Below are 13,012 nucleotides of genomic sequence, written 5' to 3' on the forward strand. Positions count from 1 at the left end.
TGCATGGGTGGAGGGCTCAATCCCCAGTGGGGGACATGCAGGAGACGGCCAATCCACGATTCTCTCTCATCATTGATGTTTCTATCTCTCTTTCTCTCTCCCTTCCTCTCTGAAATCAATAAAAATATTTTTTTAAAAAAGTAAAATGATAGACACATATTTCTTTTTTTTAAAGATGTATTTTTGTTGATTTCAGAGAGGAAGGGAGAGGGAGAAAGAGAGATAGAAACATCATCCATGAGAGAGAATTATGGATTGGCCAGCTCCTGTATGCCCCGTAGTGGGGCTGGAGCCCGTGACCTGGGCAGGCATGAGCCCTTGACCGGATTAGAGCTCTCCCTGCTCTCCTTGCCTTTTCAATGACAGCACCCACCCCAAACCCACCCCCTTACTGTCATGGATGCTTTTCATGATCCCTGAGAGGAAGAAAATATCCCCTGTTGCTGAACCCTGGCTTTTCACACTGCAGATGACCCTCTTGGACAGATGCAGGAACTCTCTCCCTCCCAGTCCCAGAAAGGGTGTTTTGACCCTTAATCTCTTTCTTGGTTTGTTTTCTTTCAATGGTGGTAAACACAGACCTCCTTTGAACCTTTGATAAGCCTACAGTTTACATTCACACTCCTTTAGCTTGATTTTTAATACAACTCCCGGGGTCAGGATCACGACTTTAGAGTCACGGTTGGTTCACCCAATGAGAGGACTCATGTGTGTGTGTGTGTGTGTGTGTGTGTGTGTGTGTGTGTGGTGGTGGTGGTGGTGTTGGGGCTGGTGCTGGTGGTGGTGAAAAGGACCACATACTGTACTAAACTTGAAAAGCTCAGGGGAGGCCATGCATGGTGGCCTTACAAGGCTAACATCAGTTTGGGGTGGGTGATCCTGTCCTAGGCCGACATCTTCCCTGACAGAGGTCCATCTTTACCTGGACTGAGCCTGTCTGTCGCTTTCTTTCTTGCATCCACAATCACACATCTTTGAAAAGTCAAGGGGATTTTCCATCTTTTCTGGAGCCCTGGAATCACAGGCACGGCTCTGTGAATATCACAAACCCCATCACGATGACCGAGTTCATGATTGACTATATGAGCTATCCTACACCCACCCACCTAGGTAAAAGAAGTCTGTGTCCATCATTTTACTTTGCATCCAATCCCAGAGGTTTGCCCACTTTGCTTTCTCCCACGTTCCTCAAATGTCACCAGTGGATTTCATGTAAACCACTCCTCTTTGGATTGGAGTGTATAAAATAAGGCGGGGGGGCAGAGCGACATTGCCATTCTTGGGAACATCCTCTCCAACCGTTCATTGAGACAGTGCTTCCCAGTGTGCGTGCGACATTTGTGGACAGTTTGGCTCAAAGACACTCACAGAAATTCTGCACAGGTTGGAGGATTTCTTACGTTGTTGACAAATGCCACACACGCATACATGTGCGTGCACTTGGTTCACAGTTGCCGCCTGTGGGGCTCTTTCAGGTTTGTCCATTTTCCTTCCTCTTTCTCAAGGGGAGCAAGGAGGCAGCGATTGCGTTCACCAGTGAGTGTGTGATATGAGACTGACGATTTCCCGTGGAAACCGGGTGAGCGGGCGGGTGGGCGGAGGGGGGCGGGAGGGAGGAAAGGAGGGAAGGAGGGGAGGAGGGAGGGAGGGAGGGAGGACACATCCACCCATCCATCCATCCATAGATGGAAATTAAAAGTTTAACAAACAAACAGTGATGGTGAGTAGTCACGTCCTTGGCCGCTACCTTCCCTGACAAAGGTCAATCTTTCTTTTTTTAAAAAAATAATAATTATTATTTTTTTAAAAATATATTTTATTGATTTTTTTTTACAGACAGGAAGGGAGAGGGATAGAGAGTTAGAAACATCGATGAGAGAGAAACATCAATCAGCTGCCTCCTGCATACCCCACACTGGGGATGTGCCTGCAACCAAGGTACATGCCCTTGACTGGAATCAAACCTGGGACCCTTGAGTCCACAGGCCGACCCTCTATCCACTGAACCAAACTGGTCAGAGCTTTATTTGTGTGCATTTATTGATTTCAAAGAGGAAGAGAGAGAGAGAGAGAGAGAGAGAGAGAGAGAGAGAGAGAGAGATCAATGATGACGGAGAATCATGGATCAACTGCCTCCTGCACACCCCCTACCGGGGGCTGGGGGGCGCTCTGGGGATCCAGCCCGCAACCCGGGCATGTGCCCTTGGCCCGAATCAAACCTGGGACCCTTTAGCACGCAGGCCGACACTCTATCTCCGCTGAGCCAAACCAGCTAGGGTGTAATTTTCCTTTTTAAATCCCCTCATTGTTGTTGAGTAAATTGATGGCCATTAACTATCCTAGGCCAACCTAAGTAAGAGAAGTATGAAGAAGTATGTGTCTATCATTTTACTTTAATTTTTATCCAATCTCAGAGGTTTCCCTCCCTTCCCCACCCCGCTTTGCTTTCTCTCGCCTCCCTCAACTATCACCAACGGAGTTCATGTAACCCAATTACATCTCTTTTGCTTGTCATTTATACAACAAGGTTAAAACACACACACACACACACACACACACACACACACACACACACACACCTTCCATTCTATGGAGCGTTATCCCAATATGTTGAGAATCTGCTTCCCGGCGGTGGACCGAAGGGTCCGGGTTGTGGGATCGATCCCCAGAAGGGGGCGTGCAAGAGACAGCCGAGCCATGATTCTCTCTCATCATGGATGTTTCTAGCTCTCTCTCCTCCTCTCCCTTCCTCTCTGAAATGAATAAAAATATATATTTTTTTAAAAAGGGAGTTTAAGCAGCCGCCATTTTAGCTCCAGAGACTTGGCAACCACCATTTTGAAACGGTTAAGGTCAACCCTTCCCTTTTTTCCTCCTCCCCATCTCCCCCCCCCCCCCCCCCCCCGCCCCCTTTTAGGTTCACTGTTTTATTTTTTTTTTATTTTTTATTTTTTTAAATATATTTTATTGATTTTTTTTTTTTTTTTTTTTTTTACAGAGAGGAAGGGAGAGAGATAGTTAGAAACATCGATGAGAGAGAAACATTGATCAGCTGCCTCCTGCACATCTCCCACTGGGGATGTGCCCGCAACCCAGGTACATGCCCTTGACCGGAATCAAACCTGGGACCCTTCAGTCCACAGGCCAACTCTCTATCCACTGAGCCAAACCGGTTTCAGCTGTTCACTGTTTTAATAACAGGAAATACAAAACATCATCCAAGCACACTTTTTACTACATAAAGGTGGAATAATACATTTGTGGCTGTGTTTCTTTTTTTTAAATATATCTGTATTGATTTCAGAGAGAAAGGGAGAGGGAGAGAGCGCTAGAACATCCACGATGAGAGAGAGAGAGAATCACCGGTCAGCTTCCTCCTGCACACCCCACACTGGGGATCAAGCCCGCAACCCAGGCATGTGCCCTTGACTGGAATCGAACCCAGGATGCCTCACGGTCCACAGGCTGATGCTCTATCCACTGAGCCAAACCGGCTAGGGCCATGTGTTGTTTTTTGTTGTTGTTGTTGTTTAAAGAGTGAGTGAAAGGGAGAGGGAGGGGGCAGGGAGAGGGGGAGAGAGAGAGAGAGAGAAAATTGTTTTTCCACTTGTTTATTCATTCGTCCCTAACTTTTAAAAAAATATACAACAGTAGCAATGAGGGAATTTGTGGTCTCTACCCTGGGACCTTGGGCTGTGCCCTGAGGGCAATGGGAAAAGGAAAGTGACTGTTTACCGGGACATTTACTACTCCAGAGACATGTGATCCTAGACTCTAGGACCTAGAGGCATAGAAAGACAATAGGCTCAGATGCCAGTAAGTTCAGTGGCTCTGAGCTCCACTGAAGGCAACAAAGTTTTAATTATAGAAGGTAAATAAATCTCAGAATAAAAAAAAAAGAAAGGAGAGGCTGGGAGCTCAGAGGAGATACCGGGCCTAGGGCATGACTGCGCACTCACTATACACTGCTTTCTACTTTAACAAGTTTTTTTTTTGTTTTGTTTTTTTAATTCAGAGCATCCTGGATGGTCACTTGAGGTGTCTGAGTTTGCAAGGCCAGGCTTCCCCTGAGTGGGTCAGGTTAGCATGTGGCCCCTTTTCATCCACAATGTTCTGAGTTGGCTCAACGAGATAGACCACTGACTCAGAATCTAAATTTAAATGCCTGTTATTAAGCTGGCCAGCTGACCACAGCACCTATCTCCCCCTCTGGGAGATTCGGAGCATGTGGCAGAGATCAAGGGTGCAGTATGATCCTTTATAGCAAAACAGTGTTAAAAAATACAAAGCATTTCATTAGAAGTTCACAAAAAGTTCATGAGAATGGAGGGGAGGTAAACAGATTCACACCTGGCTGGATTTAATCATAACACATTGTTTTCTAAGACAATCTAGCAATTTTTCTCTGCCACGGTTCCTGACATTGAAACAATCAGTAACCTTTTCCAGGCCACAGGCCCTCCCCCTCCCACATTCCCTTACCCTTCCATGCCGCAGTCCCTTACCCTAGCACACACAATGCAAAGCTTCTTATGTATTTACACCTTTCATTTTATCCTATTGCATTTCATTTCATTTTATTCACCGATGTGTCCCCCAATAAATTCAATTCCGAAAAAAAAATAATAACTGAAAGGAAACAGAGAAAATGATTCCTCCATTGTTGCCCCGTGAATACTCGCTGCCTTTAGAGTCGTGACACCCCCACCCCCCCACCCCCCCCCCACACCCCCCACCCCCACCCGTTGAGGTTTTAAAGGTCCCGGGCCCGCAAAAAGTGTTCTGGGTACATCCTCTCGGTCCTCTGTCAGGCCCCACTCCCCAAAAAACTTTTCCAGTCCCCCTTCCGCTGCTAGGCCATGTGTGTGTGTGCGTGCACGCGCACCAGGTGGTGGAGCCCGCCCTGCCACCCCGCCGCCCTCCATGGGCCCCGGCCGACACGGTCCCACTGGAGCGGTGGGTGCAGGGAGGAGATCGGCCACCCTTGCCCCCTGCCCCCCTCCCCAAACACACACACAGCGGGCAGCAGGGCTCCCTCCCGGGCCAGGCTGGGTCCAAGGCCCCTGAGCCGCCCCACTGACTTTCTCGCTGGTGTTCGCGAGCCACCTGGCTGCCGTTTTTATATGGTCTTTCCCTTGGTGCGGGGTGGCTGTCTGGCTAGGCCTTGGAATTCAGTTCATTCTGGAAACCTCTTGCTACTCGGGTGCCACTGTGTGTGAGTGTGAGTGAGTGAGTGTGTGTGTGTGGGGGGGGGGGGAGGAAAGGGAGAGGGAGGGACCCTGAGAGAAACTCCTCTGTCTTCCTGTTTCTTAAAGGAAGGGCGATAGTCAGAGCCACTACAGATCCTTTGCGTTATCTGGTCAATGGACTGGCCTGGCCCGCATACCCCCATGCCCTGTACTGCCAGACTTTCTTGCAGAAATACCTCCACCCGAAGAGTTCTTCACCTTTGTTTTAAAAAAGAGAAAGAAAGAAAGAAAGTAAGAAAGAAAGAGACATCAACAAAGGAGCAAACGGACCCCAGGCCCTCCCCATCCCCTGCAAGCCCCCAGTCAACAAACAGAACTCCAGCTGCTCTCCTCCTACCGCATGCCCTTACCAGAGTCGCTCACTGTCTTAGAAATACGTTGGGGGCCGCTCAGCGACTGACTCCTGCCCCCCCCCCCCCGACACCTCTGGCACAATTCGGTGCCTGGAACCAAGCCGATCTTGTCCTTTCCTTCCTTAAGTGACTATGCCGCCACCTCAGCTGCTCAGGTGAGCCAGAGACAATATTCCAAAGTGGCCAGATGGCAAAAAAGACTCCAACTGGACGTAAAGATTGAGGGGGTGGGGGTGGGGGGAGAGACAACGAGCACACACACTGGGACTCGTTTTTGCACTTTAGGCAGAAAGCCAGCTGAGAGGCAGAGGAATCTGTAGGAACGGGCCTCCCTCATCTCTCCTTTTGCCTCCCCACCTACTTAGTGGCTTGCCCACAATCGCCCCTCTCCTTTCAACCCAGTCTGAAAAAGCGTGGATGCGGCTCTTCCGCGGTCTCCTTAGGAGCGCTCCCCTTTTCATATCAGACACTTGAGGGAAAGAAAACGTTGCCCTCATGTCTCCCTGCCCCCTCCCCCCCCCACCCCCCCCCCCCCCGTGTGTCAGGTGAATTTTTCAGAGCCACCTCCTCCACAAACCCTAAGAAGATGGAGGTAGGATTTTGGCCTCGGTGACATTTTCCTCTCTGGCATCTTAGAATGCTACCAGTGACTTCCAAGTGTTTTCAAACACTTTTGCACCGTTTCCTACCATTTGTCAGTGTACTGACTTCACTTTAGCAGTGATTCCCAAGTTTGGCCACACGCTGTTCTGCACAGTTTCTGATGTTGATCAGTGATTTCAAAGTGCTTTCAAACACTTTCATATAGTTTCCAGCCTTCTGGAAGTGAATCCCAAGTGGTGTCAAATACTGTTCTACAGTGTATTGCTCTTTAGCAGTGATTCCCAAGTGTTGTCAAACACTGCTCTACACTGATTCCTGATGTATATTTTTTTAAAATAATGTATTTCTTTATTGATTTTAGAGAGGAAGAGAGAGGTAGAGAGACTGAAACATCCATGATGAGAGAGGAACATGGATCGGCTGCCTCTTGCACGCCCCCTACTGGGGATTGGGCCTGCAACCCGAGCATGTGCCCTTGGCCAGAATGGAACCCGAGACCCTTCAGTCCGCAGGCTGATGCTCTATCTGCTGAGACAAACCGGCTAGGGCTTGATGTGTTCTTTAAAATATATATTTTTTATTGATTTCAGAGAGGAAGGGAGAGGGAGAGATTGAAACATCCACGATAAGAGAGGACCATGGATCGGCTGCCTCCTACACACCCCGTACTGGGGATCAAGCCCGAATCCCAGGCATGTGCCATTGACAGGAATCGAAACTGGGACCCTTTGGCTCTATCCATTGAGCCAAACCAGCTAGGGCTAGTTTTTTTTGTTTGTTTGTTTTTGAGAGAGTGGGGAAAAAAAAGAGAGAGTGGAAGGTAGGAGAGGAGGGGGGAGGAAGAGGCAGGGAGAGAGAGAAGTTGTTTATTCATTCATCAGTAGCTTTTAAATATATATAAATGAAAATGCAAATGTTCGTTTGTTCAAAATCTTAAATCTCCGAAAGGTCCTCACCGATTGCTTTGAAATTTTGGCACAATGTTGCATTCGAATACGCGCATGTTTCCATATACCTATATACTGACTATTATATAGATGTCACACCTGTGACAGGTAAAAGCATGCTTTTTTTGAAAAACAGAGCCATCTGTTGGACATAAAAGCAACACACGCTATACTAAAAATTTGATTCCATTTCAATATTTCTGTTTACAATTATAAATTGCAGATAAAATTAACCACAAATATGCGTGTCCAGCTGCAAAACGATCCATCAGCTGAGATATTCTCACATCAATTGCTGGGAATTGGGAACGGAAAGGTGCCGGTTGATCTTACCTCAGGACGAATTTCATTGCCTCATCACTTCTGCAATTTAGTGACATCAAAAGAAGAATTGGTTGAAAAAGTATTTCCCAATATTCAAACCAATGATAAGAATCACGATTGGCTGAGTGAATGAGCTATTCTTGCAGCCAAGAACAAAGACTTCTACGGACTTAACAATATCATTCAGTCTAACATTCAAAGCGAGGCAGTCACATACAAGTCCGTCGACACTGTTGTGGAAGCAGATGAAACGATTAATTATCCAACAGAATTTTTGAATTCACTCGATCTGCCAGGGATGCCACCACATGTACTGCAATTGAAAATCAGCATGGCAATTACCATGTTGCGAAATGTCAACCAGCCAAAGCTTTGACAGGCATGCGGCTTGCAGTGAAAAAATTAATGAGCAATGTCATAGAAGCAACCATCTTGACAGGACCTTTCAAAGGTGAAGATGTCCTCATTCCTCAGATTCCTATGATTCCAACGGATATGCCATTTCAATTTCAGAGATTGCAATTCCCGATTCGATTGGCGTTTGCAATCACCCTTGACAAAGCTCAGGACCAATCTTTAGAATTGTGCGGTTTAGATCTAGACGTGGATTGCTTCTCATATGGATAATTATATGTTGCTTGTTCTAGAGTTGGCAAACCAGACAATCTCTATATCTGCACAGACAATGGAACAACACAAAATGTTGCATACCCACAGGCATTGTGAAATTAAGCGTATTAGAAACGTGTGCTTTCTCTTTTCTTTCTTTTCCATTTAACCAGACTGAGCCATAGCAATGCGTGGCTGGGTACAGCAGATATATATTTCCCCTACCCTGATTGGTTCAGTGCATTGAGCGTTGGGCAGCCTGTGGACCAAAGGGTCCCGGGTCTGATTCCAGCCAAGGTCATAGACCTTGGTGGCAGGTTCTTTGGGCCCTGGCCCTGGTTGGAGGCAACCAATTGACGTGTTTCTCTCACATCGATGTTTCCCTCTGTCTTGCCCTGTCTCCTCCACTCTTCCTAAAAATCAATGGAAAAATATCCTCTGGTGAGGATTAACAGGAACAAATATATATGTGTGTGTGTGTGTGTGTGTGTGTATTATTGATTTTAGGAAAGGAGGGGAAACAGGGATGGAAGGAGGGAGAGAGAGAGAGAGAGAGAGAGAGAGAGAGTGAGAGAGAGAGAGATACCTATCAGTTGCCTCCAATACATGCTCCAGCTGGGTATTGAACCTGAAACCTGGAAAGGAATCAGTGACCTTTCAATGCGAGACATGACTCTCAACCAACTGAGCCACACCAGCCAGGGCTCTGTTGCTTCCTGTATGTGCCCTGATTGGGGAATGAAACCACAAACAGTGGCATAAGGGAAGACACTCTAGCTAACTGAGCCACCGGTCCAGGGCCAAATTGATTGATTTTGTACATTTGATGGACAAGGTCTCATCCAGATTTACCTCATTTCAAAGACACATACTACGGGGCGCCCCCCCACCCTCCGCCCCCAGACTTTCTTGTCATTCATAAGGTGAGTCACGCTAAAATCCACAACCACATGACATTGCAGCAATGTTCCCCACACCCACCTGCTTGTTGTCTTGTCTTTGGTCTTTCTGGTGAATATATATATATATATATATATATATATATATATATATATATATGTATAGGCAGTGGCAGATGTGGTCCAGGTTATCGTTTATTGCCTGTATGGCTTCCTGGCTTTGTTGCTTTGTTTGTAGGCCTTGGAAAGGCCTCCTCCCTACATTGAAAATCATAGATTTGGGGTGGTGGGGGGTAATGGAAGGGGGGAACACAAAGGAAAGCCAAAGAGCAAGAAACCAGGGGGTGGGGTAAATGGTGACAGAAAGAGACTTTATACTTTTGGGCGCTGTATTCAGGTGATGTTTCGTTGAGTTGTACACTTGAAAAACTTGCATGTATGTGTGTGTGTGTGTGGTGTGTGTGGTGTGTGTGTGTTTTCTTGGAGTTCCATACCATTAACCTGAGAAACACTCAAACCTGTAAATAATTTCTGTGATGAGTTTATTTGAACCAGACTGTCAACAACTGCTGGGAAGCAGAATCTCAAGGAATTAAAAATCTATTCTTTTCAAGGCAGGGAGGAGGCCTTTCCAAGGCCTAGATAACAAAGTCCGGAGGCCAGACCAGAGGTGAAGGATAAACTTAAGTCATCATATAGGAGTTTAAAAGCACCCTGTCTCTGCATAGATACACAGCACAGCAAAGCCCAAAGTCCCCAAGCATGTCTTTGACCTATTTTTATAAATCACCATCCAAGGATGAGACTTGTAAGTGGTTTCAAACACTGTTCTACACTCTTTCCTGTTGTTGACCAGTGGGTTTCTATGAAATCCAGTGATGATAGATGATGGAGGTGGGAGAAAGCAAAGGGGCGGGGGGGGGGGGGGGCGTGTTTGGTAAGCTGTAAAACGATAGTGAGAGGTCAAAAATTAACATGACAATAGTAACAATGAGAGAATTAGTTTTCTCTGCCCTGGCACTCTGGCTGTGCCCCAAGGGCACTGGAAAAAAGGGAAGTGACTAGTTACCTCTTGTCATTCACCGGTCCAAAGATATGTGACCCGCCCTAACCGGTTTGCTCAGTGGATAGAGCGTTGGCCTGAGGGCCTGTGGACTGAAAGGTCCCAGGTTCGATTCCAGTCAAGGGCATGTACCTTGGTTGTGGGCACATCCTCAGTAGGAGATGTGCAGGAGGCAGCTGATTGATGGTTCTCTCTCATCGATGTTTCTAACTCTCTCTCTCTCCCTTCCTCTCTGTAAAAAATCAATAAAATATATATATAAAAGATAAATATTCATTTATTGTACAGTTAAGGCTGACGCTCTATCCACTGAGTCAAGCCAGGCAGGGCAACATGTGGCCCCTTTTCATCCACAATGCAAAGCTTCTTATGTATTTACACCTTTCATTTTATCCTATTGCATTTCATTTCATTTTATTCACCTATGTGTCCCCCAATAAATTCAATTCCGAAAAAAAATAATAATAACTGAAAGGAAACAAACAGAGAAAATGATTCCTCCTTTGTTTTTTTGCCTCGTGAATACTCGCCGCGCTTAGGTCTTCAGAGTCGTCGTAGTCCCCCCTCCCCCCACCTCGGATTGAGTTTTTAAGGGTCCTGGGCCGCAAAAAGTGTTCTGGGTCCCTCCTCTCGGTCCTCTGTCAGGCCCCACCCCCCAAAAAACTTTTCCAGTCCCCATTCCGCTGCCAGGCCGTGTGTGTGTGTGTGTGTGTGTGTGTGTGTGTGTGTGGCGGGGGGGGGGGGGACTTCCTGGGCAAACCCCAGGTGTTGGACGCCCCGCATTGCTGCCCCACCGCCCGCCACTGGACCTGACCGACACGGTCCCACTGGAAAGGTGGGCGTGGGGAGGAGATCGGCCATCCTTGTCCCCTGCCACCCCCCTCCCCACAAACACACACAGTGGGTGGGGGGGTGCCCGCCCAGGCCGGGCCCACAGCCCAGGAGCCGCCCCACTGTTGTTCTTGGTGTTTGTGCGCCACCTGACGGCCATTTTTTTAAAAATATTTTTTATTGTTTTTTTACAGAGAGAAAGGGAGAGAGACAGAGCGTTAGAAACATCGGTGAGAGAGAACCATCAATCAGCTGCTTCCTGCACATTTCCTACTGGAGATATGGCCCCAACCAAAGTTCATGCCCTTGACGGGAATTGAACCCGGGACCTTTCAGTACGCAGGCTGACGCTCTATCCACTGAGCCAAGCCGGTTACGGTGATGGCCGTTTTTATATGGTCTTTCCCTTGCTGCTGGGTGGCTGTCTCGCTGGGCCCTGGAATTCAGTTCATTCTGGAAACCTCTTGGTACTCGGGTGCCAATGTGTGTGTTGTGTTTGTGTGTGTGGGGGGGTGGTGGAGGGGAAGGGGAGAGGGAGGGACCCCGAGAGGTGTTGAAGAAGAACTGTCCCCACATTGTGGTGGGGACTCCAGGTCGCATCTTGGCACTCGTGCGGAACAGGAGCCTCAACTTGAGAAATGTGAAGCACTTCCTGCTGGACGAGTGTGACAAGATGCTGGAGCAGCTAGACATGCGGCGGGATGTACAGGAGATCTTTCGCCTGACGCCACTCGAGAAGCAGTGCATGATGTTCAGTGCCACGCTGAGCAAGGAGATCCGGCCTGTCTGCAGGAAGTTCATGCAAGATCCCCTGGAAGTGTCGGTGGACGATGACACCAAGCTCACGCTGCATGGGCTGCAGCAATACTATGTCAAGCTCAAAGAGAGAGAAAAGAACCGTCAACTCCTTGACCTCCTGGATGTGCTAGAGTTTAACCAGGTGGTGATCTTCGTGAGGTCGGTGCAGCGCTGCATGGCCCTGGCCCAGCTACTCATGCAACAGAACTTCCCAGCCATCGCCATCCACAGAGCCATGGCCCAGGAGGAGCACCTAGCATGCTACCAGCAGTTCAACGACTTTCAGCGGCGGATCCTGGTGGCCACTGATCTGTTTGGCCGAGGGATGGACATTGAGCGAGTCAACATCATCTTCAATTATGACATGCCTGGGGACTCGAACACCTACCTCCACCGGGTGGCCCGTGCCGGGTGCTTTGGCACCAAAGGCCTGGCTATCACTTTTGTGTCTCATGAGAACGATGCCAAAATCCTCAATGAGGTTCAGGGTCGGTTTGAAGTCAATGTGGCGGAGCTTCCTGAAGAAATGGACATCTCCACATACATGGAGCCGAGCCGCTAACCACACACCTGACATCCCGGAACCACCCTGCTTCCCACGTGCTGCTTCAACTCCTCTTTCTAGGCAACAGTGCGGCTTTCTTGCTCTGTTCAAACACTGTACATTTGTGTAACAATAGATTTGCATTATGGAAAAAATACAAATATGGGCTTGTATTTTGCTTCCTCACCCCATTTTTCAAGTCATATATATTGCTAGATTGATAGAAATATTCCAACTATTATACCGAAAATTCTTGTCTACCCCTCACTAGTTCTCCCTAATGTTCCATTAACATGGAACATTTGTTAAAACTAAGACGTCTGCATATTATTATTAACTAAGCTGCAAATTTTATTCAGATTTCACCAATTTTTTGTTATAATGCACTTTGTTGTTCCTGGATCCAATTTGGGATACCACACTGCATTTAACATCTAGTAATTTTGTCAGTTAGATGAAAATCCCAACCAAAATTAGATTCTGTTCTGATTCATTCTAAGAATAAGTATTCTGCAGTTATTATCAAGAATTATGTCAATGTATGATAAAATACCATTTTAATCCTATTATATTCTTCCAAGTTTCAAACTGGAAAACCAACCAGAATCCCAAGTGGTGTCAAATACTGTTCTACAGTGTATTGCACTTTAGCAGTGATTCCCAAGTGCTGTCAAACACTGCTCTACACTGATTCCTGATGTATTTTTTTAAAATAAATGTATTTCTTTATTGATTTTAGAGAGGAAGGGAGAGGTAGAGAGACTGAAACGTCCATGATGAGAGAGGATCATG

General features: G+C 47.2%; 1 pseudogene; it reads left to right on the forward strand.

The window, feature by feature from the left end:
- The first annotated feature begins 11,359 nt into the window (after positions 1 to 11,359).
- On the forward strand, positions 11,360 to 12,238 carry LOC139000759 (ATP-dependent RNA helicase DDX39A pseudogene; annotated as a pseudogene).
- Positions 12,239 to 13,012: the final 774 nt, after the last annotated feature.

Source organism: Myotis yumanensis, unplaced genomic scaffold, assembly GCF_028538775.1.
Source record: "Myotis yumanensis isolate MYYU_CA2020_CCGP unplaced genomic scaffold, mMyoYum1.0.hap1 SCAF_28, whole genome shotgun sequence".
Lineage (NCBI taxonomy): Eukaryota > Metazoa > Chordata > Mammalia > Chiroptera > Vespertilionidae > Myotis > Myotis yumanensis.